Below are 25,711 nucleotides of genomic sequence, written 5' to 3' on the forward strand. Positions count from 1 at the left end.
GGGTGGCTGCGCGCCCCGCGGGCTGACGGTCCCCGAGCGCAGTCCTGCCCCGGCGTGGCCACCAGCCGGGGCGAGTGCGGGCCTGAGGCGGCCTGCCGGCCCCCAGGTGGGTCTGTGCTCTTACCGCTCGGGCGGGCGGGGCGGGGCCGGACCCTGGGCGGTGTCACGGCGCAGCTGGGAGGAGCGGCGGGAGGAGGGGGAGGAGCAAGGAGGGGCGGGCGACCAGCGCCGGGGGAGGGGTCGCCGCCGCTGTGGGGTTTGTCAGGCCCGAGCCGTGCGGTGGAACGGGCGGCGGCGAGGCTCGGCGGCGGGCGACGGGAGGCTCGCGGCGCCCGGGCCGGCGGGGTCCGGCCGGGCCGGCAGCGTCCGCCGAGCGGCGGGAAGAGGTACCGGAACAGACAAAGAGCGGCGCCTGGGAGGGCGCGGCCGCCGCCCCGGGACCCGCGCCGCTGCCCTCCGGCCTCGGCTGGCGGTGGGAGGCAAGGTAAGCGCTGCCGGCGGGCTCCGGGCGGGGCCTGCAAACTTGGGCCGCTCGGCGGAGTTGGAGTGCGGCGGGCTCGCGGGACGGGGCGCACCCGTGAAGGGGCCAGGGAACCGGTCCCTTCCGCGCCCCATCAGTGCCCTGGGCCCTGCCGCGGCCTGGCCCCGTAGCCGCGGGCTGCCGGCACCTCCTGACTCCGCACCTTCCCCCCTCTAGCCCGAGGCTCACCCCCGGGAACGGGGGCTGGGGAGATGGGCGCCGCGGAGGGCGCGGACCGGGGCAGGGGCCTGGTCGGCGAGTTCCTCGGACTGGAGACCCCTGCGCGCGCTGGGAGCGTCTGGCCTGCGGGCTGGCGGCTGGCCCGGGGCTCTCCATGGGACTGTGCAGTGGCCGAGGTTGCCGGTGCGCGAGACCCTGGGAAGAATAACGGCGAGTCGCCCAGTCCCAGCGCAGGGGCGCGGGAGGCCGAGCGCGGTCTGCAGAACTTACTGTGTTTTTTGGAACTGTTTATGATCCTTCACAAAGGTGCTGTCACATCGCATAAAGGAGATTCTCGCTTGGGCAAAGGCGCTTTGTGCCGGGTCTGAGGCTCTGTGTTCTGTCCCAGATTTACAGGATTCATACAACCACCTAAAACAAAGTTTCTCATTACACTCTGCCCTCTCGGTTCATTCAGGGCAATTTAACCACCAAGTGGTTCTGGGAGAAATTGGTGTGTGACTTTTAAGACATTGACTGGAACTCGTGTGAGTGCAGTTAGGGTATAATTCTGTGGAGGGGTTTAATTTGAAGAACGCTTTAATTTGTATACAATAATGATCGTGTTGGAAGGTCTGCGAAGGATTGATTCTAGGGGTCCCTGACTGTTGAACATCAAGCTCCTGACTTTAGTATTGTAGCAACTTCAGGGACAAAGCAGGAACGTGTTTGGAGTCCGCGCTTGCCTCTTCAAGACAATTCAGTTGGCAGTTTCCCCTGTATTTGGCTTTGTTTATTTTGCCAACAGGTTTAAGGCTGAGTCTGCCAAGTTTGCCTCTGTATGATGGGGTGAGCAGATCCCAGTGCTAGGGGCTGAGGACCCTAAACCCTCACGAAGACCCATTCTTTCTGTTGACCCAAAAGGAAACTGAACCGAGGGAGGCCCTTGGGCGTGGCTTGTCTGGGTCTCACAGGTAGGGGAAGCCCTTCCTGTTCCAGGCCCAGAGCTGGGCTTCTCTCCCATGTCTCCGGAAGAGGCTTCTCTCCCATGTCTCCGGAGGGGATTTGTTAGGAATGAGAGTAATTTGGGGTGACTTTCGTATTTTTGATGTCACCAGCAACAATGCTTTTCAAACCTTAAAATGGCTAAAAATGAAATTTTTAGTCATTTTAAAAAGCAGACCCTGGGGTGCTTTAGCCTATCACAACATATCTAAACTTTGTTCCTGAACACTCCTTACCTAGTGTTCCTAGATAAACTGGTAAATTAGTAACAGGAATCAAACACCTGAGGCATTTATCTAAAAAGAATGGCAGTCCGTGGACATGTGTAGAAGAAATGGACTTCCTGCGGAGATTGCGCTGGAAATACAGTTTTTAGGTTATTGGAACAGGGGTTTCCCAGAAACAGGTGCTAACCATGCTTGTGAAGCAGTGACAACAAGGGAAAATCCTATCTTAATATTTCTCTCCTTGAGGTTGGTTAGATGTAGCTTTGATGGAAGAAGATGGCAGGATCTTAATGGTTTTCCCTCTGCAGCTGCTTGAGGCTGAAATTGAGAACTTTAAGCAGTGGTAAGCTTCTGGAAGACTTTGACTCAGCTTGCTCTTCTGGAGGCCCCACCAGGGCTCAGAGCTTCTCAGCTGCCACATAAACACTCACCAGGATTGATGATTGAACAAAGTATGAAATTGGGTGGCAAATTGCTGTCCAGAGAATTGACTTGCTGCACAACTCCCTCTGCCCACTTGTGGAGAAGTGGGTGGAGGCTGGTTTAAGGTGCATTCCAGGTAGCTGTCTGTTTCCAGGCTTTGTGTTCTGCTTTATTATGTATTACATACTTAAATTCCCTTCATCCTGCTCTCTTGGACCCTGCCACATTCTCAACCTCTGTCATTTGCATTGGCAGGATTATCAAGGTTTTCCCACAAACAGATATTATATATACAGTATTTGAGAAAAGAGCTACACCCACATTAAACATACCAGAAACCTTCCTTGCATGTGCACAAATTGGATAACCTTTTAAAATATCATAAAGACTCCCTGATTGCCCAGAATGACCTGAGTCCTTTACTTGCTCTCTCGCATTAGGTTAATTTGCCTTGGTGAGATGAGGCTGTATTGCTCTCTGGGACACATAAGCTAACTAACCTGCAGTGTACCCCTGGGGGTGGTGGGGAAAGGCTTCAGTCATCCCATCTCAGCCTTAAAAAATGAGGTTCACTGGCTGAAAAGCTGAAGATTGCTTGCAGGGACTGGGAGGGCAGTGGACAATGTTTGGAGAAACTAGTAGTAAGCTAACTTTTTTTTTTCCCACAAGTGAACTGGAAATTCCCCAGAAGTTACCCTAGAGGCCTAGGAAATTAGTTTTCCCATCTGGAGGGTTTGCAAATGGGGCTTTCAAATTGCTTCTCTTTCCTAAAATGAATGATGGAAACCCTCCATGGCATGTTTTCAAAGGGCCTAAGCTAAAAATGATATCACGTAGCATGTTGTTGAATGTTTGAGGTAGGGCAACTTAGAAGGCCGTCAAGACAGCCTTTTAATGGATTATCAAAAATATGCAGCTAAAGTAAAAATAGTTTCTTATTTCTTTAGGCCACTTTAGTAACACAGTTTTAAAAATTAGACTTTTTTCTTGTGTTCTACTTTGAACCAGTCCCAAAGTATGTATATTTATGAAGGTATAATCAACATTAGCAAGTTATACCCTCCCCCCAACACACACAAACACACAGGATTGATCACAGTCTGCCCTAACATTTCTTTGTGTTTGTACTTTATGCACATGGATGCCCAACAAATCCTGATTGAACAAATGAATATTACATTCTGAGCCTGTTGACTTATTGGGGCTTTGGGTTCCTATTGACAAGGAGTAATAAAAGAAGGAGAACCTGTGATTAGAACCTCTTTGACATGGTAAAAGTTTTCAACCCCAGGATATGCAGATAATGGGAGAATTTGGTCTGGTGGCTTCTTTATTTGGTAAATTCTGTCAAATCAATCACTTTTGTCCTTAACCTAAACTTTAAAAAAAAGGTGAATAAACAAAAGTAAAATGAAAAACAAACCCAACTGTGTAATTAGCTGTTGGATTTGCTAAATACATTACTTTTCAGTAGATTGCCTGTCTGTCCCTGTCAACCTGAACTGGAAACTCTGGGCAAAGTATTGTTACGTTGGCCTGGTAAGTTAGTTATTTAGTGTTTAGTGACACCTTACTTCATACCTTTTGTATTTTAATCTTTTTAAGAAAGGAAGCTTCAAGTGCACTCAGAGTTTAAATGCTGCAATTTCCTCTTTTGAGACAGTTTTGGAAAATGGAATGGTTTTGCTGGTCCGTGGTTAATGAAGATCTAAAATGCCATAGATAAAAATTAAAGATGCTAATGTTAGTAATGGTAAATTCCAGTTTACAAATTGCTTTTCACATATGCCATCATATTTAATATTTGAAATGATGTGGTAAAATTGGCCCTATCCTCATGTCGGTGTGTGGAGACTAGAGCTTGGAGAGTACCAAGGATGACAAATCTTGAACTTGGGTGTAAGTCCTTACATGGGCACTGTGCACACCTGCTAAACAGGCATCTAATAAGGAACACCAAAATGGTGCTGGGTAAAGTTATTTTTATGAGGCTACTGATCTACTAGCATCACACCCAGATGGAACAGCGTGTCATAGACCTTGTGCTTTTGTTGTGCTGCAGATGTGAACGGATGTTGGTGGCAGCCGATTCTACATTTCAGTTGACTCGATGAAGATGAGCCATTTCAGGGGAGCCGACAGGAGCAGGATCAGGGAACTTTTGTCCTTCATTGTTAGGAGCCAGCAAGTTGAAGAATGTTTATTCCTATTTGTGTGCCTCTTGGTGAGCTTAAGCTGCCATCACAGAACACCATAGACTGGATGTAAAACAGAAATCTATCACCAGTTCTAGAGGCTGGAAGGTCCAGGATCAGGGTGCTGGTATGTTTGATTATTGGTGAGTCTCTATTCCCGGCTTGTACATGGCCACTTTCTTGCTGGGTCCTCACAGGCACATTCTTCTCTGGTGTCTCTTCTTATGAAGACACCAGTGTTCTGTTGCATCAGAATCCCACTCTTATGACCTCATGTAACCTTAATTAACCCCTTGAAGGCCCTCTTTCCAAATACGTCACATTGGGAGTTAGGGACCAACTTATGAGTATTGGGGGGACAGTTCAATTCGTAACTGATCAAAAACAAGGCTGGTTATACTACGAAGTCCCGTTGCTTCCTTCACCCAGATTTGGATCTGCATATTTGAGGACACCAGCCAGGGCTTGTGACAGCAGTGGGAGTGACAGGGGAGTGAGGAGGGAATAGAAGTTCACTGCTCGTCAGAGGACCTGGAACTAGAGAAGCAGCCTTGGCATGGGCTTCCAGGCTCTGGTCAGGTTTTAAGTCGAATGATGTAGAGATAACAATGTTGAGTTAATTCCATTTATGGATGCTGACCCTTAGCTTGTGTGGCATGTTAACATATGGATTCAGCTGCAGGCATTTTGTTTTTGGATTAGGGTCATGATATAATATGAGATCTGTAGAAAGTGTTGGATTTTTGGTGGACATGGAAGTGTATCCTGGTCCTGGATGAATAGAGCAAAGTGAGAGAGCAAGGCTGGTGGTCACCTGGGGCAGAGGCCATCCACTCTGGGCTGGCTGTTGCTGTGACCACGGCCTTCACCATGGGAGTGCGTGTCCCTTCAGTGGGTGTGCCTGGCAGTGCCTGTAAAGTACACCTTGAGCAATGCGTGAATGCATCTGACCTAGGCCAGTATGAGTGGATCGAGATGATTGCACAAGGGTGGGGGAAATGTCTATGTGACTGGCAGCTCTCCAGCTCAGATGTGTGTGTTCATTCACAATTCACTCGTTCAGTCACTCTGTCATTCATATGAATTATCCAACTTTTTGCTGATAATTTCCACCTGAAAGTCTGAATGGCACAAGCTATATGCACCATCTTCTGACTTGCCAGTCTTCTCAGTGTTCCATTGTCTATTCAACTTGGTCATCCTTGAATTCTCCCTCACCTGCTAAGTCTAAATCATATTGATTTTACGTTCAAAAGATCTCTTATATCTCAGCCCTGCTGAGCATTTTATTTATTCTCTCACTTGGACTATCAAAATACCTTTCTAACCACTCTTGCCAATTCATTCTGCTCACTGCACCCTAATATTCAGGTCTGGCCATAGTCTACATTGGTGGCTCTCTGCTGCCCTGAGATCAGTGTCCCAAGTCCTCGGTGTTCTCTCGGCTTGAAGATATGCGCCAAGCCACTATAGTCACCTGTGGCTACACCCTAAATGACAGTTTGCTAATTGTGATTACAAAATGCCAAAATTTATGAGTTTCTGCCGATTCAGTGTTTACCCTTGTCATGATGGTGCCCCAGTCATCGACAGCTCTGTGCCTCGGCACTGTGAGCCCCTTGCAGCAGGAGAGAGACTAAGTGCGCAAAATGCTGTGTGTCTCTTTCAGCATGGAGTGTTTCCCTGGAAATGCCCTGTGAGGTGCTGGGTTGTCAAGAGCACTACTGTCCTACTGAAAATAATGAGAGTCACAAATGTGAGCCACAGACGTGATTTTAAATGTTCTAGTAGCCACATAAAACATGTAAAAAGAAACAAGTGACACTAATTGTCATAATATATTTTGTTTTACCCAATAAATCTATTTTTATTTCTATATGTAATTCATATAAACACTATTTGTGAGATAATTCACATTGTTTTATTTGTGTCAAGGCTTTGAAATGACTTATATTCTACACTTACGGCATACTCGTGCCCTCTCCTTACATTCGGAGTGTTAGGTGGCCACGTGAGGCTAGTGGCTGCCTGCTGGCGATTGCAGGTCTGTACATTTTATATGATTTAAGCTTCATTTATTCTGTATTTTTGAAGGTAAGATAGCTAAAAAAGGAGTAGTGGAAACAACCTGAAGTAAAAATAATTGCCATTATTATTCTTCATTGATAGAGGTATAATCTGTGTAGTTGTAAATAATAATGTATTTCATGCACTCAAACAATTTTAGAGTACTAAAATCAGATTTGGTTACATATAATGAAAATACCTCATACATTTTACAGATATTTTAAAATGTTTTGAATTCCAGAGGTTAAATTATCGATGTAAAATAACTCACTTGGGTATTGGTATTCAATATATTTCTAGTACATGTTAAGTTCTTAATTTATAAGTACAGAAGCTAAAATTATGTATTTTCTTTAGTGATCATTAGTTTCTCCCCTAACACACAGCCTATATCACACATTGTAATTATTGTTCTCAGTATTGTACACAAAATAATAACTCTTTGAAGCCTCTCAAAGAGTTATTATTTTTAAAAATTAGTGTGGTTACTTTATAGATCAGGACATGGAAGAGACATAGGTTACCTTGCCTAAGGTCACAGCTAGTAAGAGTACGTAGCAGATCTGTGACTCTCAAACTCAGACTGTCCGACTTCTGAGTCTCCTCTTATCACTAAGTTAGGTCACCATCTCTTCAGTAAAATGTGTCTGAAAATACATAAACAGAACTGTAAACTTTTATTATGGTACACGATTTGAGAAATATTGATGGGAAGTCATTGATCAGGAGTGGAACCCTTCCAATCAGCTAAGAGGTGGAGGAAACCCTGAATTTTGGATGAACTTAACGAATAATTGAGCTACTCCAGTCGTCCCACAGGGGTAGCTATGGAAGCTCACGGGAGCATTATAGAATGCAATTGACCTTGCTGCTTCTCTCTTCCGGCCCCTCCCTACACCTACCACAGACTGGTGGTCCTCAAAGTGGCTAACTCTCCAGCTCTGAGATGGCTATTGGCGTTCCTTGGACGGCTCCTTAAACCTCAAGTCACTGGACCCGCCCCAGAATGTGTGATGCAGAGGTCTGGAATGGGGCCTGGGAATTTGCTTTCCTGATGAGTTCTCTGGTGATCTGTGTGGGAGCAGGCTCCACCCAGTGAGAGCTATTGCTGAGGGATTTGCGCAGTGATCGGGTGACTGAAGAGGTTTTCTGTTTTATGGTAACAGTGTTTAATTTGAGAGTGGTCTGCAAGTACCACTAGCCTGCTCTACAGGTACTATCTCACAGGTCTTTACGGTTGTGCCCTTTCATAAAGAGCTGTGGTTAGGTCCCCACCCTATCTCTACCACCATGGAGACTGAAGAAGCAGGAGTGAGTGCGGGAGACCCTTGAGGAGGCCATTTTTAGCTGCAGCTATTTTTCCTTAATGAGCTACTGTTAGTAAAGGGAAGGTGGGTAGGTAGGTGCTTGCAGAAAACCTGGGAGCCCAACATATCAGATATTTTTCCTTTGTGCTCCTATGACATGTGTGCAGGTCCTGAAGCAGCTTTCAGTGGGTCCTGAAGATCCCCAAGTGGCTTTGGAAATGTCCTTCTCAGGTCATGAGAGAGGCCAGGTCAAGTCTCAATCCGGATTTTTGGAAGATGGTTATTACAAGACTCCAGTGGGACGGACCTTCTACCATGGCTGCCATTCCCAGTGAATTTTGTAGTGCCAGAGCATCCTAACCCTACCCTTCTGTTTTTGGAAGACTCTTGTAGTCATCAAAGTGGTGGGCAGCCTTCCCCTGCAGCAGATGGACCTGACACACAACCAAGAGTCTGGTGCTTCTGCTGGGGCAGGCTGCTGTGTCCCAAGACATAGGGACACGGTGGTTTTCGGATGGGCTGCCACTTGGGCAGTTTCTTTCAACTCGTAGGCTTAGATTTGCAGTGAAGCTGCTTCTCATGTGGCCAGCTCCGTATGTGTAGCATGTTTCAGGAAGAGTAGCAGCAAAATTCATTTTCTTCAACTTGATAATTTCTCGAACAGTGGTGGGGCAGCCATGAGTGAGAAATGTTCAAAGAAGGTAAGGTCATAGTGAAACGTCTAAGAAGGCGCCAGTGGCCATCTGATAGGACAAAGCTCATCAGTGTCCAGGGTGATTTTCCTTAAAGGACGTGCCTCCGTTTAATGTCTTAGAAATTTTGGTTGAGTTTTTAAGGATGTCTGCAAGTCAACAAATATTTATTTGAATTGTGCCACTTATGAGGCTGACTATAGAGAGAAGCTTGCTCTCTTTCCCTCTTTTCAGCTATATTCATTTCAAGAACAACCACTTCCAAAGCTTGTGTCCCTGTTTTCAAGTCTGTGTTTGTGAGGTAGGGGTCTGGATTGGTGGTAAACAGCTCTCTGATTGCTCTGAGTGGTGGATGCCAGCCTGCGGACACTGACATAAAATCTGTGAGCTGCTCGAGTATTTTTAAGAGAGCAAGAAATAACAAGGAGTTAGGGAGTTATTATATAGACAGTTTCAGGAAATTTGATATAGATAAATAGTGAAACTGTTCAAACTTTTTTTGAAGAAACGTATTTAGGAGCAGAACCTGGTGAAACAGATAAAAAAAAACCAGGTTTTTCTTTTGGGTCTCCCCTCTGGGTTTCACAGTATGTGACTCAATTAATGTACTCCCCCAACCCCCGACCATTTACTTAAGGTCGTCTGTTTACCATCTGTCTTCGTTATCTGAACTCACATGGTTTTCCCTTTAATATGTTTTAGTTACTGCCTTCTTTGGACCTGCCTAGCTTGTATTTAGAAGTTCTCCTTCCTTTATTAAGCCATCTTTCTTGCTTCATTCCCTTCTTGTAGTTTCCTTAGTAGGTCTGTTTTCCATGATTCAGTAGACATGACCCAGTGGTGTCTATACAGAAACTCTGCCATTACTCTCTACAGAAGCGGTAGAGTTCTACTGTCCGAACTCTCATTTTGGGCCGTGCGTGGATGGAACTGTAGTTCAGCTGATCCATCATAGATTCAGACTCTAGTGTGTAATTTCTGCTTAACCTTGACTCAGCCCTACTCAGGAAAGCTGAGTCCCCCTTCCAAAAACAAAAAGTAGATTCTCTTTTCATTAATGTCTCAGGTCGGTGAGGGTTATGTGTTGAAGGAAAAAAATACGTTTTCAACATACTGCTCATTAATATGTACAAATTCCCATTTATTCTTGGATCTTACTAGCTGTTAGGTTTGGATTAAGGAATAAAATTACAAATACAAAAATACCTTTTTAAATGTTAACATTTTAAAAACTTAATTGAGATTTGAACCTTTACTTCTATATATAGATTATTGGTTCTCAACTGGGAGCAATTTTGCTAATATGGATGCGTGGTCATGTCTGGAGACATTTTCTTATTGTCCTTACTGGGCGTGCTTCTGGTGTCCAGTGGGGACAGGCCACAGATGCTGCTGAGCATTTTTACAGTATACAGGACTGCCCCACAACAGAGAATTACCTGGCCCCAAATGGCATTGCCTCAGCAGCCTTGATAGAACTAAGTGATGCTCTACTTTGCTTAAACATCTACATAAATTAATGACACATGTCTTCTTCCACATTGTCACCCTTTTGGAGATTTTTTTCCCAGTTTTATAAACATGAAAAATAATACCTATTTAGAGAGTGAAACTATTTAACATCTTTTCAATTAAATGTGTAAAGGAGATACTTTAATATAACTGACTTCTATGGTTTATCTGTAATATTGTTAGTGATAAAGTATGGCATACATTGCCTTTTTATTTCCTATTTCATATTTGGATGATATAAATGTGAAATGCTGATTTGTGAGGAACATTTTAATATCTTGCCAAACTGTGATAAAAACTTTTTTCCCTTAGAATGTTCACTTACAAAGAAGTAATGCAGGCCCCTTATAAATTTCTTTTAATAAGTAATTGACTTCCAGTGTTTGGACTAATCAAAGATATCTGTTTACTTAGCTTGAAAACCTTACAATTGGTGACTGAGATATATTAAAAAAATATTTTTGTTATTACCAAAGTTCATGAGTCTAGGTTCAGCTTCATTATCTTTGAGCTGGTCACATCTGTAAGTTTTCAAATGTGCTTCCTTCTTTGTATAGTTCTAAAAAATAAACTCTTCAGAGGAGAGAGAACAAAAATACCACAAATTAGACCTTTTCCAGGGGAAGGAAAAGGAAAATGATAATTTGGCTGTTAGTCTCTGACTCCCAGGTCTGGGTTAGTGGCAGAGCTGCCTGTTAGCTGGCCTGGAATAGGATGTTGGTGCCCACACTTCCTTCTCCATAAGCAAGCTGCTCTGACAGAGTCAGAGCAACCTAGACATTAAGAAGGCTGTCAGTTAGAAGTTTCCTTGGCTTTATGTAGATCTAGTTTGTGTGAATCATTTCCTGTTGGATTGCCCTTCGTTTTCACTTGGTAGCTTCTTGTCTCCTCTCTTTTTGTTTTGTTACCAGGATTAATACCACACCAATACTTTATAAGTTTGTCAACTAATCTTGGTGGAGTTAAAAATACAGTCACTCTTTTCTTTTTCTCAATCCTCCCATGCTCAGGCAAAAGACCTCTGAAAAATCCATGGTAATTCTGGACAGACTTAATTCTGGATTTATGTGCTATAAACAGTATAAACATCTGATTCTCATTGGTGCCTGCGTTGTCTCTTATAGCATTGGTGGGGGGAGGCCAGTGTGGATATTCAGCCATTGTGTAGATGGGAACGGGCGTCACAGGGCACAGTGATTGGCCCACAGGGGTCTCACTGGTGTGCGGTCAAGGAGAGGCCTCAGGCCTGGGGTTTCTGTGAGATGTCCCAAATCTAGAGTTGGAGACCCTGGACTTCATGCAATAGGGCCTTGGAGTGATTATTCAAGGCTCCTTCCTCAAAATAAAATGGTGTGAATGCTAGCATTAGTTACTGCCACATACTAAACAGAGCTAAAACAGAAACACCAAATTCAGTCACCTCTGCAAAATACTTTTGTACCAACTTCTCAAAATGGCGCAATGATTTGGGAACTGGATTAGGCAGAAGTCAACAATTTCGTCTTTTATTTATATCATCCAAATATGAAATAGAAAATAAAAGTCAAGTAACTTCTTGACTTTTAATGATAAGAGGAGCTGGATTACAACAGGCTTATTCTGAACTTTAGCTACTCTTCTAAATTTGAACTTCCAGCATCTTGTATCATGTGAAGAATGCAGATGTCAGTTCCCTTTTTCACCTGCTGTTAATTTGGTTCAAGTTGCATCGCTAATTTCTAACCTCTCTTGACCTCTGTTTTTGTCTTCTATGAAACGAGGGCTTAGTTCCAATGTTTTAACAGATGTTTTATTGCTCTGCCATTCCCTATTTCGAAAATGGAACTGTACAGCTCTTTGTTAGAGAAGTTTCTTTGAAGCAGAGTGGCACGTATTGACTTATGTGGTAAATTTTTGCTACTGTTACTTTTTGTGAATCTAGTTATATGACTTAATGAGCATGTGCATGGAAATGGAGAAAACCTGCGTTATTCTTACTGATCTGACCTATAAATCGGACTGCTGCCCCAGTTTTGCTTAACTAAATTGTGACACAGTTAATACTTAGGGGTGCCAGCTACGTGGGCGCTAGCGTCAGGTGCTATGGAAGTAGGACCGGACAAAGACTCTCCCCCCAGGAAGCTTACAAACCAATGTGGAGACATTTTATAGGTTCACGGTCAACTCTAATCCCAAGTAACAAGTGTACAATGTGACTTTTCACCACCTCTGTGTGGGATCCTGTAAGAGATACAAGGGAAAGCACACGGAAAGTTCCTAAGGCTGGGAAGAATTTATTTCAGTTATTCTACAGAAGGATAATGCTAATATTTTCTCCGAGGTCTTTTGAAGCTCTTTTCAGGGTACAGGCAACCAACCCTGGAGATAGTGGCACGAGGCTCAGCAGAAATGGTTCCACCTGCCAGTTGTCAACCCCTTTCATCCCCGTAGCTGGGGCCAGTTCCCTGCCCTCACTTCTCAGGTTTGTTGCTGTTCTCCCCGGGTGAGGGTCATGCTGTCTGTTTGCTTAGGATGATCACTTGATGTAGGAGTCAGCTAGTCCATAATTTTAAGATAATTTAAACTCTACTTATAGAGTATAAGTACAGTTTATACTACTTAAGTGCATTTGCTTAAGTCCTTTAGATATCAAAAATTAGTAAAACTCCTTATTGGTGTTCTTAATGAGACTGTGGCATTAGCTAGCACACTGATACTTCCTTATTCCCCTTTTTAAAATTGATGATGGCATAAATGTGTAATGCCTTTACATTTTAGTCTAAAACAGATTTATTTTGTCGAATGACTGCTTTGCCTGGATTAGTAATGAATACGTTGTAAACCAATCCTGTCCAGATATTTTACAGGTTTACTTTTCTTACCCTACTGATCGTCTAGTTTGAAGTGTTTCCTTTGAAACGAAACCATTTCTTACTTCATTATAGATGTTCTGTTTTGTATATTTTAAATGCAGTGTTTGAAATTTTGACTTCTGCCTAATCCAGTTCCCAAATCATTGTGCCATTTTGAGAAGTTGGTACAAAAGTATTTTGCAGAGGTGACCGAATTTGGAGTTTCTGTTTTAGCTCTGTTTAGTATGTGGCAGTAACCAATGCTAGCATTCACACCATTAGAATTGCAATTGGTGATTTGCCCTCCATTTTACACTGAACCAGTTTACATTTTCTTTAACTTTCAATGACATGGATTAGTATAAAACAGTTTTCGTTATATATCACAATTAAATTGTGATACACTATAATTAATGCTTTGTGTTCAAAATAACTTAATTTGAGAATAATGAGAATTTAATATGAGTTTTGTGATGCAGTTTTAAAGATGGATTGGAATTCATTGATATCTAGCTTTCAAGAACCCTGTTAAGAGAGAAGTCAATGTGAATTAATAAGTTCGTGTTGGGTCTCATTTAGGGAACAAGGTTTCCTTTTTGTTCAGAAACTGATGCAGTATATTTATTATTTTACATGTTGAAGTGCAAATAATGTGTTTTCTGAAAAACAGCAAATGTACTGTCTCAGCCATGTGGTTACTTTATTCTGTTGTGTTGAGCTAATAAAGTGTTTATCTCCTTTTGTTAAATAGTTTTTACTAGCTTTTCAAAGTACAGTTTGTAAATGTTGAAAAGACATTCATGTTATTCTTTGTATATATCTATTTATGTATATGTAGTACATAAATATTTAAAGCTTTCATTTTAGAGTAGTTTTATATTTATAGAAAAATTTCAAAGTTAGTATTAAGAGTTTCCATATACCCAGCATTCTGTTTCCCCTATTATTAGCATTTACCTTACAATGGTACGTTATTAACTGAAGTCCATACTTTGTTTTCTTAGTTTTTTTCTAATGTCATTTGGTTCCTCAGGGGGGTTTGTCTGGAGCTTTTCTCATGGCTACACTGGGGTTGCAGTCTGGGAGGAAGACACCGAGGCTGAACTGCCGTTTCCTTGCACTGGATTAGGAGCACATGCTGACAACATGGTGACCACTTGGCTGGAGCCGGGGTCGTGAGGCTTGTCCACCGTCAGGTTGGCTGATCTGTCCTTGATCTCTACTGGGGGGTCGCTTGAAGAGGGTGCAGTTAGGTTTTGCTTCCTTGGAGGGATTGGAGATCGTGTGCTATAGTCAGTACACTGTAGTGAGTTATAGGCATCGCCCTAGACCCCCCGTGGGTGCCTGAAACTGTAGATGGCACTGAACCCCATATATGCTGTGTCTTTTCATATGTATACACACCTATGATGAAGTTAGTTTTTAAAACTAACTTCAAATGTTTAGTAACTTTTAATTTTTAATTTTTAAAAATTAAATTCATTAGTTTATTTTAAAATTAGATTAAAAGTTACATTGCTTAATAGGATCGTATAAGTTTCAGGTGTACATTTCTTTGATACAGGATCTGTATATTGCAGATAGTTTAATTTATACATTAGACACAGTAAAAGATTAATAGCAATACTAATCATAAAACAGACCACTTAGAACAATATACTAAAATAAAAGTTATGTGAATGTGGTTTCTCTTTCTCAAAATATCTCATTGTACTGTCCTTACCTTTTCACTTCGAAGAAGCACTTTAGGGCTTCTCTTTGGCACAGCTGCAGTGCCTGCAGCACTTCCAGCGCTTTGAGGCCATGTTTAAGTAAAATGAGGGTGACTTCAACACAGTCACTATGATGCGGTGATAATGGATCTGATAAACCTTCCAGCCACTCGGTGGCTAACAGGTGGGGAGCACCTACAGTGTGGAGATGCTGAACAAAAACACCATTCATGTTCCTGGCAGGTTGGAGCGGGAGGGTGAGATTTTATCACACTACTTAGAACAGCTTGCAATTTAAAACCCATGAATTGTTTATTTCTGGAATTTTCCATTTCATGTTTTTGGACTGCAGCTGATTGCATGTAACTAAAACTCTGGAAGGTGGAACTCTGAATAAGGGGGAACTACTGTATTTGGAATTCCACATGGGAGATTTATCTGCTCTCCGTAGAAGAGGCAGATTTTCAGTGGTCATCAAAATTGATAGTGTTCCAAAGGAGGGAAGCACAGACCTGAGCTGCCAGCGCCGTGTTTCCAGTGTGTGGTCCTGGGTTGCAAGTGAGGAATGCAAGATGCCTGGGGTCTGCCTTGAACGTACTAACCAGTCTACTGGCAAGGGTTGGTTTGGAATTCTTCCTGTGGAACAAGTTGCCTGGGTGGTTCAGATGCATTTTTAAGGTTGAGAACCACCTTTGCTTATCCTATTTGAACCCTTCTGACTGTTTTCCCCTGAATGTGTAGCTGTGTTCAGAATCAGGCCCCCAGACCCTCCTTGCTGCCTGTACCTCTTCCCTGCCAGTAGTTTCTAGTCCCTTGTCTCCCCTGCAAAAGGCCTCTCTGTCCTGACCACCTGCCCATGCTTTTAAGAACCCTGTTCCTCCTGAACATCTTGTTTGTGTGGCTATTTTGTGTAAACCCAGGGTCATTCTTTGCTTTCTGGGTAACCTCTTCCTCAGCATGACACCCTCAGAGTTCTAGTAGAGGGGGAAATAGTGAGGGTACAGCTGTGAACCCTGCTCTGTAAGAGTCAGCCTGGGCCAAATGCCAGATTTGCCTGAAAATGGTTTTGTCACATATGTGTGAAAAGGAGTGAGTAGATAACAGTGTCCTGTAGACTCTGTCCAAGTTTGGGCAAATAAAAACCACCAACAAATCCACCTGTGCTTTCTGCTTTGAAATGGCCTGAGGCAGGTCCCCTGGTAGAAGGGGAAGGACAGTGGCCTGAGGTGGTTTCTCCAGCTGGAGGGAGCTTTGGAGCCAGTGATGGTGTCCTCCATTTGATGTTAGCCCAGGGAAGGAGCACTTCCTTCTGTAGACACAGGGCAAGTCTGAGGTCCTGGGTGTGCTCTGGTGGCCCTCAAGACCTGCCCAGGTGCTGTGATGCAGCTCCAGGTGTGCCTGCCAGTGGAGATCTGGACCAGGTAAAAACTGGCTCAGAAGGTGGCTTGGGGAGGGGCTCAGGAGGGCCCCTTTTTCTACAGTGGCCTCTTTCCAGAGGTTCCAGAGCCTCTTTCTCCAGAGGGAGAAGAGTTATTGACCTTTCTCTTGGGTATAGAAAGGATCAGAATTCAGGCCAGTAGCCTATTTCACTTTCCTATTTACCCCCTTCTCCCCTCTTCTCCCCTCATAATGGTATGGTTTGAGAATTGAGGGTGGCAGTCTTCTTGTGGGGAGACTACTTACTGTTTCACCCTTCCCAAAGCTACAAAGAATAGAGAGATTCAGTGTATTCATTCATGTGAATATAATTTACATTGGTGCATTTTGTTTATTAAAATTGAATACAGACATCTGTAGTGTGGCTTTTTTGAACATTGTTGCCTTTAAATCCATGGCTCTGTGATGAAGAATAATTTATGATTTCTATTTTGGTCTTCAGATTTCTGATAACTTTTTAAAAGATCTTTTTTCTAAATTTTTGTATTGACTTAATTTGTTATGTGAGTTGATGGCTTGTGTAGAAAAGGACTTGGTGTGAAAATAAGAACTTCCACCTGCTGGGACACAGACATTTAAGGACAGTGTTTCTGGGTTGGCTGGCCTTGGGTTTTTTAATAGGAAGTCTGTTGGAGCATAATTTTCATATGAGAGTGGGATGAACATGGTGACCCCTTTAGCTTTTTTCCAGCTGTCAAGTTGAAGGGGCCTTTCTTCAGGAAACGCACTAAGGAAAGTCAGAGACTTAGACCAGAGGAGCCCAGTCCTGGTCTCGGGTACCCCCTGCTCTGAAAGGTCCCTCTTGTAGCCCCCTGCCTCAAGTCTGGAATCTAGGAATTTGTCCAATCTGATGATGGCCTGGCTTCATGACCTAACAGAAGTTCTGAGTGATTCCCCAAACTCAAGAGTCCTTAACCCAGGGGCTCCACTGTGAGTGATTAGGTTTCAGAGGGTCTGTGGACTTGGGCTGGCAGAAACTTACATTTGTATTTCACTAGCCTTTCACTGCGATTTAGTATTTCCTTCCATTTTAAGTATAGGCAGCACAGTTATCAGAGAAGCGGCTGGTAATTTCATATCACATCATAGTAGTTGCAGGTACATTGAAGGTTTTTGAACAACTTCTCATCATTACATTGAAATTATGGTTATTGTTAGACCTTCTGCTGCAACCTCTTGTTTGGTATACTTGTAAATATAAAGGAGCATATATTACTCCATATATTACAACTAGCTAGAGATTTACATACCACTCTGAACAGTGCGTTTGGGAGGTCACCTACCTGATACAGGTGTGGCCAACTTACTAAAAATATTGGCAACTCCTTCTAACAATGCCTTTAGGGATCAGATTACCAATGTAAAGAATAGTAGTCCCATTATCTCTGTCTCACTTGGCCAGTGACCAAAAAGAGGAGAGTCCAGTTCTGTCACCCATTTTATGTCCCAAACACAGCTCCAAACAACAATCTGTTGTTAACAAAAACTAAACAGGAGGCACAGGAGGCCCTGGTTGGGGATTGGGTGTGGTTCTGTTTGATAACAAGCTGTTGGGACCTAGGCCTTGGCCACAGACGGCCTACATGGGCATCACAGAAAAGGCGTTTAATTTTGCTGCCTAACAGGACCATTTCTAGTAGTGCAGTGATGACAAGACATCCTCCAAGTGGGTAAAACAAAATTTGTTCTCTAAAAGAAAACTCTAAAAAGAACTTTACTTAAATCAGATAAAAATTCTAATCATTGTTTTTGTAAATTTAATTATTCAAATTGTCATAGTGGGAAAATATGTGTTCAGTTAATTAGCTTTAAAAAAGCCTAATCTTATTGGTCTTCTGGGACGTGTGATTATTCAACAGCGTAGTGACTGGGGTAGGTTGTGGGTTTGGTACTTAGGAGTTTGTGGTGATGTCACAATGAAGTGTCAGTGACTTCTAAAAATCTCCTGCATAAAAGAGTTTGCCTTTCTGCCTCTTGGGGCCTAATGGAAAAATGGTCCTTGGAGTTTTTGACCCCATTTTTAACAGAAATATGCTATAAAATAAAAAATAATGTGGAGAACAGAACTGACATACTCCTTGTGTGCATTGTGTTTCCCATAGGAATTATAAATACGAACTGCAGGAAGGTCCCTTCAAATGATGGATGGTGTGGAGGAACGTTACTGAGTTTTCAGTGTGATAATAATAATCACTGATATTTTTTCAGTGATTATTGACATCTCATATGCGTTGTCTAATTTGATCTTCACTACAAACCTCCAGGCCGCCCTTACCCCTGGTTAGAATAGGTAAGTGGTTTAGGGAAGTTGAGTAATTTATCTGAGAGTTAGTCATGGCAGCCTCTCTTTGGAGAGTTTTCAGGTGGTGGTATGTTTGCACATGTATGTAGTGACCCTGGGAGTTGGCTGGCTTGCATCTTCACTGTGCAGGTTAATGGTAGTGCATGGGCCAACTCCTGCATCCCTGATCATCACTGAACTTGTGTGGCAATCTGAACACGTCCCACAGAAGCCTGCAGCCTGCCTCTGCTTCAGGTTCAGTTTTGAAGCTGCCTGCAGACTCAATGGCCCACCCTTCTGACTGAAGTGAGTAGGAAGCAGAATGACTCTCATCAGTTACACTGTTCTTCCCAGGCTTGCAGCACGGCTGGGAAAAAGAGCTGGAAGAACAGCATGCATACCCTATTGAGACCTGGCTCTGAGACTTAATCTTTTCTGGCGTTGATGTGTTTTTTGTTTTTGTTTTTGTTTCTCCAGTGGAATTTCTTTTGATAATTAAGACAACATTCTAACCAACTCTCAATGCCTCCTGTGACCATATTATCCTAAAAGGGAAACTTCATATTTGGAATTAGTCTCTACATTTGTAAGCATTTGTACAATTTTATCCTCTGTTTAATATGAACATTTTCCTCACTTGATTAGTAGTCTTCATAATGTCTTCTTGTTGCGTGACATCTAATTCCATCAGTTGTAGAAGCAGTCTGCCGACTTGGTTGTTGAAAGTTTGGCTCTGTAGAAGAGTGTCTGTGTCCATCTTTCAGTGCATTTCTTCTCTTCTGCTGGACCCTTTCCTTAGCTCAAGTCCCTTCAGGACGGTTGGCAGAGTTAAATGGCATGGACATCTTCATGATTTTTTGTATGTGTTGCTAAAATGCCTTCTAGAAGGTCACACTGAGTTTCGTTTTTTACTGTGTAAATACCAATTTCACCTGAATTGTACTGCTTCTGAAAGTCAGAGTCTAGGTGGTCCCTCAGAGGCATTTTGCATGAATGTGTTCTAGAGGGCCACTCATGCACCGTGACTCTAAGACAGTGTCATTGTGGTTGCAAAACACATGGACTGGATTTGCACATGCTGTGACTACCATGTTTTTTAAATCAGTCCTTGAATTCCAGGGACTCTGCCAGTACTCACCGATTGATTTTGGGACACCCTCACAGTCCCAAGGCTGGGCACTGCTGCCAGCTCTTAGTAGAGTTTACTTTTCTAGCTTGTGGCTTATTCTTTGAAGGGACTCTATGGTCACGTACGGAATATCCTCAGCCTTAGCCCTCTGCCTTTCCACCTGAGGTTGGGTTTAGTTTTTGTTAACAACAGATTGTTGTTTGGAGCTGTGTTTGGGACACAAAGTGGGTGACAGAACTAGACTCTCCTCTTTTTGGTCACTGGCCAAGTGAGACAGATAATGGGACTACTATTCTTTACATTGGTAATCTGATCTCTAAAGGCATTGTTAGAAGGAGTTGCCAATATTTTTAGTAAGTTGGCCACACCTGTAACAGGTAGGTGACCTCCCAAACGCACTGTTTAGAGTGGTATGTAAATCTCTAGCTAGTTGTATATATTGTAGCTCTCTGTGGTTGAGTAACCAGTTAGGAGTCCAAGCAAGCCATGCCCGAACTCCAGACCCGTAGAAACTGAGGCAATAACCATGAGTCATTTTAAGCTGCTCAGTGTGTGGTGGGTGCATGCCAAGTGGTAGGTAACTTAATCCAGTGTGCAAGTTCAAGCTGTTCTTGCTGCTCCTTGGTTAGATCCTGCTTACTGCCAAGCAGAACTCCCTGAAATTACAAATCTACTTCTTTATTAAGTTTTTAAAAATATTTTATTTATTTATCTTTAGAGGGGAAGGGAAGGAAAGAGGGAGAGAAATATCAATGTATGGTTGCCTCTCGTGAGTCCCCTGCAGGGAACTGGCCTGCAACCCAGGCATGTGCCCTGACTGGGAATCGAACCGTGATCCTCTGGTTCGCAGGTCCATGCTCAATCCACTGAGCTGTGCCAGCCAGGGCTATTAAGTTTTTGACATTTTCTCTATTTGGTTCAAGATATAGCAGAAATAACTTTATAATGTACCCTCTAAAAAGATTTTTAAAGAAAATGAAAGAATTTTCTGGGTGAAAAATGTGAGGGGATTAAGCAAAACAAAACAAACTCAGGCACAGACAACAAACTCAGACACACACAGAGAGGAGGGAGGAGGAGGGGGAGAGAAAATGAAAGAATTGGGGGGGCAGATAGTGTGGGTTTAAGTGAAGAAGATGAGCTTGGTGGGTGCAGGGACAGTAGCATGAGACACAGGGAATGTGGGTACTCTTTCCCCCAGGAGATGTCTGCATTGTGGACAGTGCTGGGAGCCACTAGAGGGTGGGATGAACTTCATGTTTTTCTTTCTCCCTTTCTTACCTCACTTAGATGTTCTTCTCTAGTGATGTATTCCCCTTTGTATCATCCACCAGGCCCCCTTCAGGGTGGTCTGTGCAGTACAAACCAGGAAGCAGGGTGTCTCCAAGAGAACAGGCTGACCAGCCCCAATTGAATCCACAGTGCTTCTTTTACTTGGCCTTCTAGTTGGTGAGCATGCAGGGCTTCTCCCCCTGCTAAAGCTATTGGGTTCACCAAAATACCCATTTTGTTTCTTCCGGACTCTTCTTCATTTTCATCAATAACTTGATTCGGATATTTCCAATATGTCAGCTATCTCCCACTAGTGGCTTCTAGTGGGTAAAGGCCAGGATTGTTGCTGAACATCTTCCAGTTCATCATAAGACCGCAACACAGCAAAGAATTTTTTGGCCAAAATATCAATAGTACCAAGAAACTTCACAAATCACTTTTGTCACATTTGATCAGTCTCAACACTTTGTCCATGCACTGTACAAATCTTTTTTTTTTTTTGCATTTCAGCTGTGTTTTTACCTTTCTTTAAATAATAAAGCATAATGCGCTAAAAATATGCTATTTTCTCCCATCTTCAATACTAACATAGCTGCACAATAATTTGGTAAGTTTTTTTAATGCACACTGATATGAAGCTCTCACAATATAGTCTAACAGTTGTTTCAGATGAAGTTGAAGACAACTAAGCTCTACTATAGCCATCATATGGAAAAAGGTAAATTAACTTTTGGCTAACCCTTTCTATCTGTATGGAGCAATGTTAGATTTATGAGTCAGTATTTTTAAAAGTTTTCAAATGAGCTTAAAAACTCACCAGAGCCTTCTTGCTCTGTTCTCCTGCTGCCTGCAGGGTTGGTCAAATTGCAAACCTAGGGAACAGGTGAGGTTAGGCATGGAGAGAGCCACCCTGCCACCCATGGGGCGTTTGCCCAGGTGTGCGACGCTGCTTGTGTCGCAGCCACACACATCAGCGCAGGGCTCATGGCAGTTACCCTTGCCCACTTGAGAAGCAGGGCTCACTCTGACCTGGAGGCCCAGACTGTTTTCTGTGTTTCATCTCATGCTTTCTACTGTACGTTCCCTTAATATTTTTTTTTAGTTTTATTTTTGTCACGTGCATTATACCTGTTGAACCAAATGTAATATGCTGTTAACTTAATACCCCTAGTTACAAAACCTAAATGGCCTACTTATGGTGTCCAGTAAGAGGTTAGAGGCCTGACAGTGAGTTAATTTGCAGAGTTTGGCCTTCCCAATAAACCTTGTTTCAATAATAACCTAAATAATATTTGCCAAAAGGTATCCTTTATACATACTATATTTTGATGCCTTGATGAGGATGGATAGAATCACTTGTTTAGAGATATGTGTCTCTTCATGGTTTGGTTGCAAAACCAAACTCAACTGAGTAATTATTTTAAAGATCTTACTGACTTGATTCAATGAGTCATGAATCAGCATCTAATCTCTCAGAAGGGATCTTCAAGTAGCCATGCTAAATGAAAGGCTCATAGGCAGAAGGGAGCAGGACAAGGATGTTATGCCAGGCAAAAAAGTGGGTTTATTATTATAAGGTCACTTTTCTTGCAGGTATGTCCAACCTGCCGCCACGTGAGGCCTAGGATGACTGTGAGTATGGCCCAACACAAAATCGTAAATTTACTTAAAAACTATTTTTTGTTCATCAGTCTTTGTTAGTGTTTGCATATTTAATGTGTGGCCCAGAGATGCCAAAAGGTTGGAAACCCTGGAGGATGGCATGGAGTCTATCAGGCATGTTACCTAAGTAGTGCTGGCCAGGTGATTCCTGATTGACTAGTTTAAAATTCCATTTCTGGGAGAGACTGAAGCTGTAATTAAGTCAAGTCTCATCTTGGTGACCTGAGGCTTAGCTTAAGTGACTCTATTTTGTGCCTGCTGTCTTGTATTTATTTGTTTTTTGCAGTAGAGAGCTGGGGTTGACAGACTACAGTCCACAGGGCTGTAAGCAGGGCTGTAACCTGGCTCCCATCCTGCTGTGAATACGTTTTATTAGAACCCAGACAGGCTCGTTCATTTACATATGACCCGTGTTTGCCCTCATGCTACAAGGACTGGGTTGAGTCATTGCAGCAGAGACCGTGTGGCTCAAAAGCCTAAAATATTTACCTGGCCATTCTCCAGAAAAAGTTGCCTTACCCTGGTGTGCAGACAAGAATGGCAGTGAAGCCAGAAGCTATTCCACCTGGGTCCTTGCTCTGCCACTTCACTGGCTTGGGGCTGGGCGCCTTTCCTGCGATGGGACAAGAATGATGCTCCTCACTGAGGGGTTGTTAGGATGAAATTGTGCCCAGTACTGACTAGTTCTCAGCATATAAGGCCAGGTAATAAAGATTAATTCCTTCTTCCCTTTATTACTCACATGCTTAGGTAGTCGCTTTCTGCATGTGAAAATTTAAGATGAAAAGTGGGTTTCAGTCCCTAAATTTTTAGAAATGAACATATATAAATAGTGCCATCCAGTAGTAGAATGCAAGTCACAGTGTGAGCTAAATGCATTACTTTAAGTTTCCTAGTAATCCCATTAAAAAGTACAAAGAAAGAGATGAGATTAATTTTATAGTGATGTATTTTATTCAGCCCAATTTCATTTTAACTTACAATCTATAAAAAATTACTGGGGAGATACATGATTTTTCAGGGTTTTTTTGTACGTCTCTGGAATTCAGTGTGTATTTGATCTTCTAGAATAGGACACCAGCTGGACTTGCTCCACCCCTGGCTCTCTGACACCACCTGGGGTTCTGTAGTTCGGCTCAGCTGTGACACCACTGCTGGGGGATAGTTCAGACCCCATGGGGAGGGGCTCTGTCCACAAGAATATCTTGAGCTTTAGAGGCCAGTCACAGGACCTGGCCCACGTGTGCTTCTGACTGACTGACTACAAATTGGAGGTTTCCGTGACCCCCTCATCAGGTTTGGTAGTTTGCTGGACAACTCTTGGAATCAGGAAAGTACTTTACTATTTACCGGTGGTTTATTACGAAGGATACATCTCGGGAGCACCTGGATAGAAGAGACCCGTAGGCTGGCAAGGGCGCAGAGCCCAGGTTCCCGCTATGGGGATGCCACCTGCAAAGTAGTGTGTTCACCTGCCCTGAAGCTCCCTGAGTCTAGTTCCAGAGTTTTTATAACCCAGTCTTCAGCTCCCCACCTTCCCTGCAGTTGAACGGTAGGGCTGAAAGTTTCCACCCTCTAATCACATGGTTTGTCTTAACTTGGCCATCTTGAAGTTATCCTAGGACCCACCCTGAGTCACTTCATTAACTTGGGTGTGGTCCTAAGGGGCTAATTATGGGTAGCAAAAGCTGCTCCTATCGCTCAGGAAATTCCAAGGGTGTTAGGAGCTCCATGCCAGGAACTGGGAATCAAGACCAAATATATTTTGTATTATACCACATCGAGAGCCCTAGACTGCATCCCCTCCCTCCTCCCTCCCCAGCTGCCTGTGTTCTATTTAAGAACACTCCTATAAAACAGCTGATGCCTTCTCATTCTACATTCTTCTCTACCCTCTGTTGACTAATCACGACTCTCACTGTGTTGCTAACTCCCCCAGTTCTTGGTTCTCAGGAAGCAAATGTAGGAAAAATATAGTAACATTTCTTGAGAAGTTTAGGGATGCAAACTGTTTAAACGTAGCACCAAAATTGTGACTACTTATAATGCCTTACAAAAGAACCAAACTGTAGAATTCAGGCATCTGTAGATGCAGATTTTCTAAAAAATGGGATGTGTGGATGAAGTTGCTGCACCATCCTTGTCTTGTGGAATCACAGAGTAGATTTGGTCTGGCTGAGCAGCCCCCCAGGTCCTTGTACCTGCAGTCCTCAGGAGGCCAGCTGTCCATGCACCTCCAAGGCTTTGTGCAAAGCCTGTGTACCTTGTGGCATTGCCAACACAACTGATTGAGGAGGAAAACCTGAGAAAAGAGAGGATTTTTATTCCTCGCTTAGTCTTTGGTCTTCCTTCCTTGCGTGATGTTTCCATATTCTTAATGTTTGCTTTTTAGCTTTTTCTTGTAATTTTTAAATTCCGGATGCTGGAACCTGAGCATGGGGGTCTGGATCTTCCCCTACCCCCACCCCCAGAACTTTGAGTAGGACCAGTTAAGTTTGCCTCTCAGCTTTCACTGGAAAATGGATTTTTGCGAAGGTTAACATGAGTAAAAAACACATTGAGAATGCTGCCTGTCACATGACAATATTTTCTTGCATTTGTTTAATTACATAATGTAAAGCACTAATAAGTAGCACTCAAGGAAAAAGTGTATGAATAGGAGGGGATGGTGGAAGAATGTTCAGGAGTCGTATGAGTGTGGTGTGGTTGCAAAAAGAATTTCTAAGAATCAGAATTTTAAAAAATGTCATCTTTTGGACTTGGCTTACTCAAAATTCTTTTAACTTTAAGAGTATGATGAAATTTTTTTGTTAGTGTAACTTAGGTAGAAGTAGACTTAGTGGCTCTAATTTTAAAGATTTTTTTTGAAGGATGGTGTTTGTATCTGGCTGTTATCTTTCTGAGGTACACACTTTGTGAGGTCATCTTCCTGAGTGCTGAAATAGTGTTTTTCTGCAACTAAAAAGTGCTGAAACTTACTATCAGGGTGTGTGTGATCACAAATGATCACATTTAAAGTCATTTCCTTAGGAATAGAAAGGCTATGGAATATCTATCATTTTTAAAGGGTATAGCTGTGCTCCAGAAACCTAGGCCATTGATTTGTATTACCTGATGAGGGCGTGATTTAGAGTTTGCTTCATGTACTAAGTCACAGCCATCTCCATTGCCTACCATGTTACATTTAATAGTCTGAGCTATTTTTCATTATTTTATGTTCAGATATCTTTATTCTAACAGGTCAAGAAAAATATTTTTGAAAATATTTGTAACCTTTTAT

At 42.9% G+C, this 25,711-nt stretch overlaps 1 protein-coding gene across 1 annotated transcript in view; it reads left to right on the top strand.

Annotated features, from left to right (window-relative positions):
* Positions 1-236: 236 nt before the first annotated feature.
* NCK2 (NCK adaptor protein 2) overlaps positions 237-25,711 on the top strand; it is a 146,563-nt gene continuing 121,088 nt past the window's right edge. Inside the window, exon 1 of the mRNA XM_037054982.1 lies at positions 237-484. The gene's annotated coding sequence lies outside the window, so the exon portion shown is untranslated. The remainder of the gene's footprint in view (positions 485-25,711) is intronic.

Source organism: Sturnira hondurensis, unplaced genomic scaffold, assembly GCF_014824575.4.
Source record: "Sturnira hondurensis isolate 20B ecotype Veracruz unplaced genomic scaffold, ASM1482457v3 Scaffold0008480, whole genome shotgun sequence".
Lineage (NCBI taxonomy): Eukaryota > Metazoa > Chordata > Mammalia > Chiroptera > Phyllostomidae > Sturnira > Sturnira hondurensis.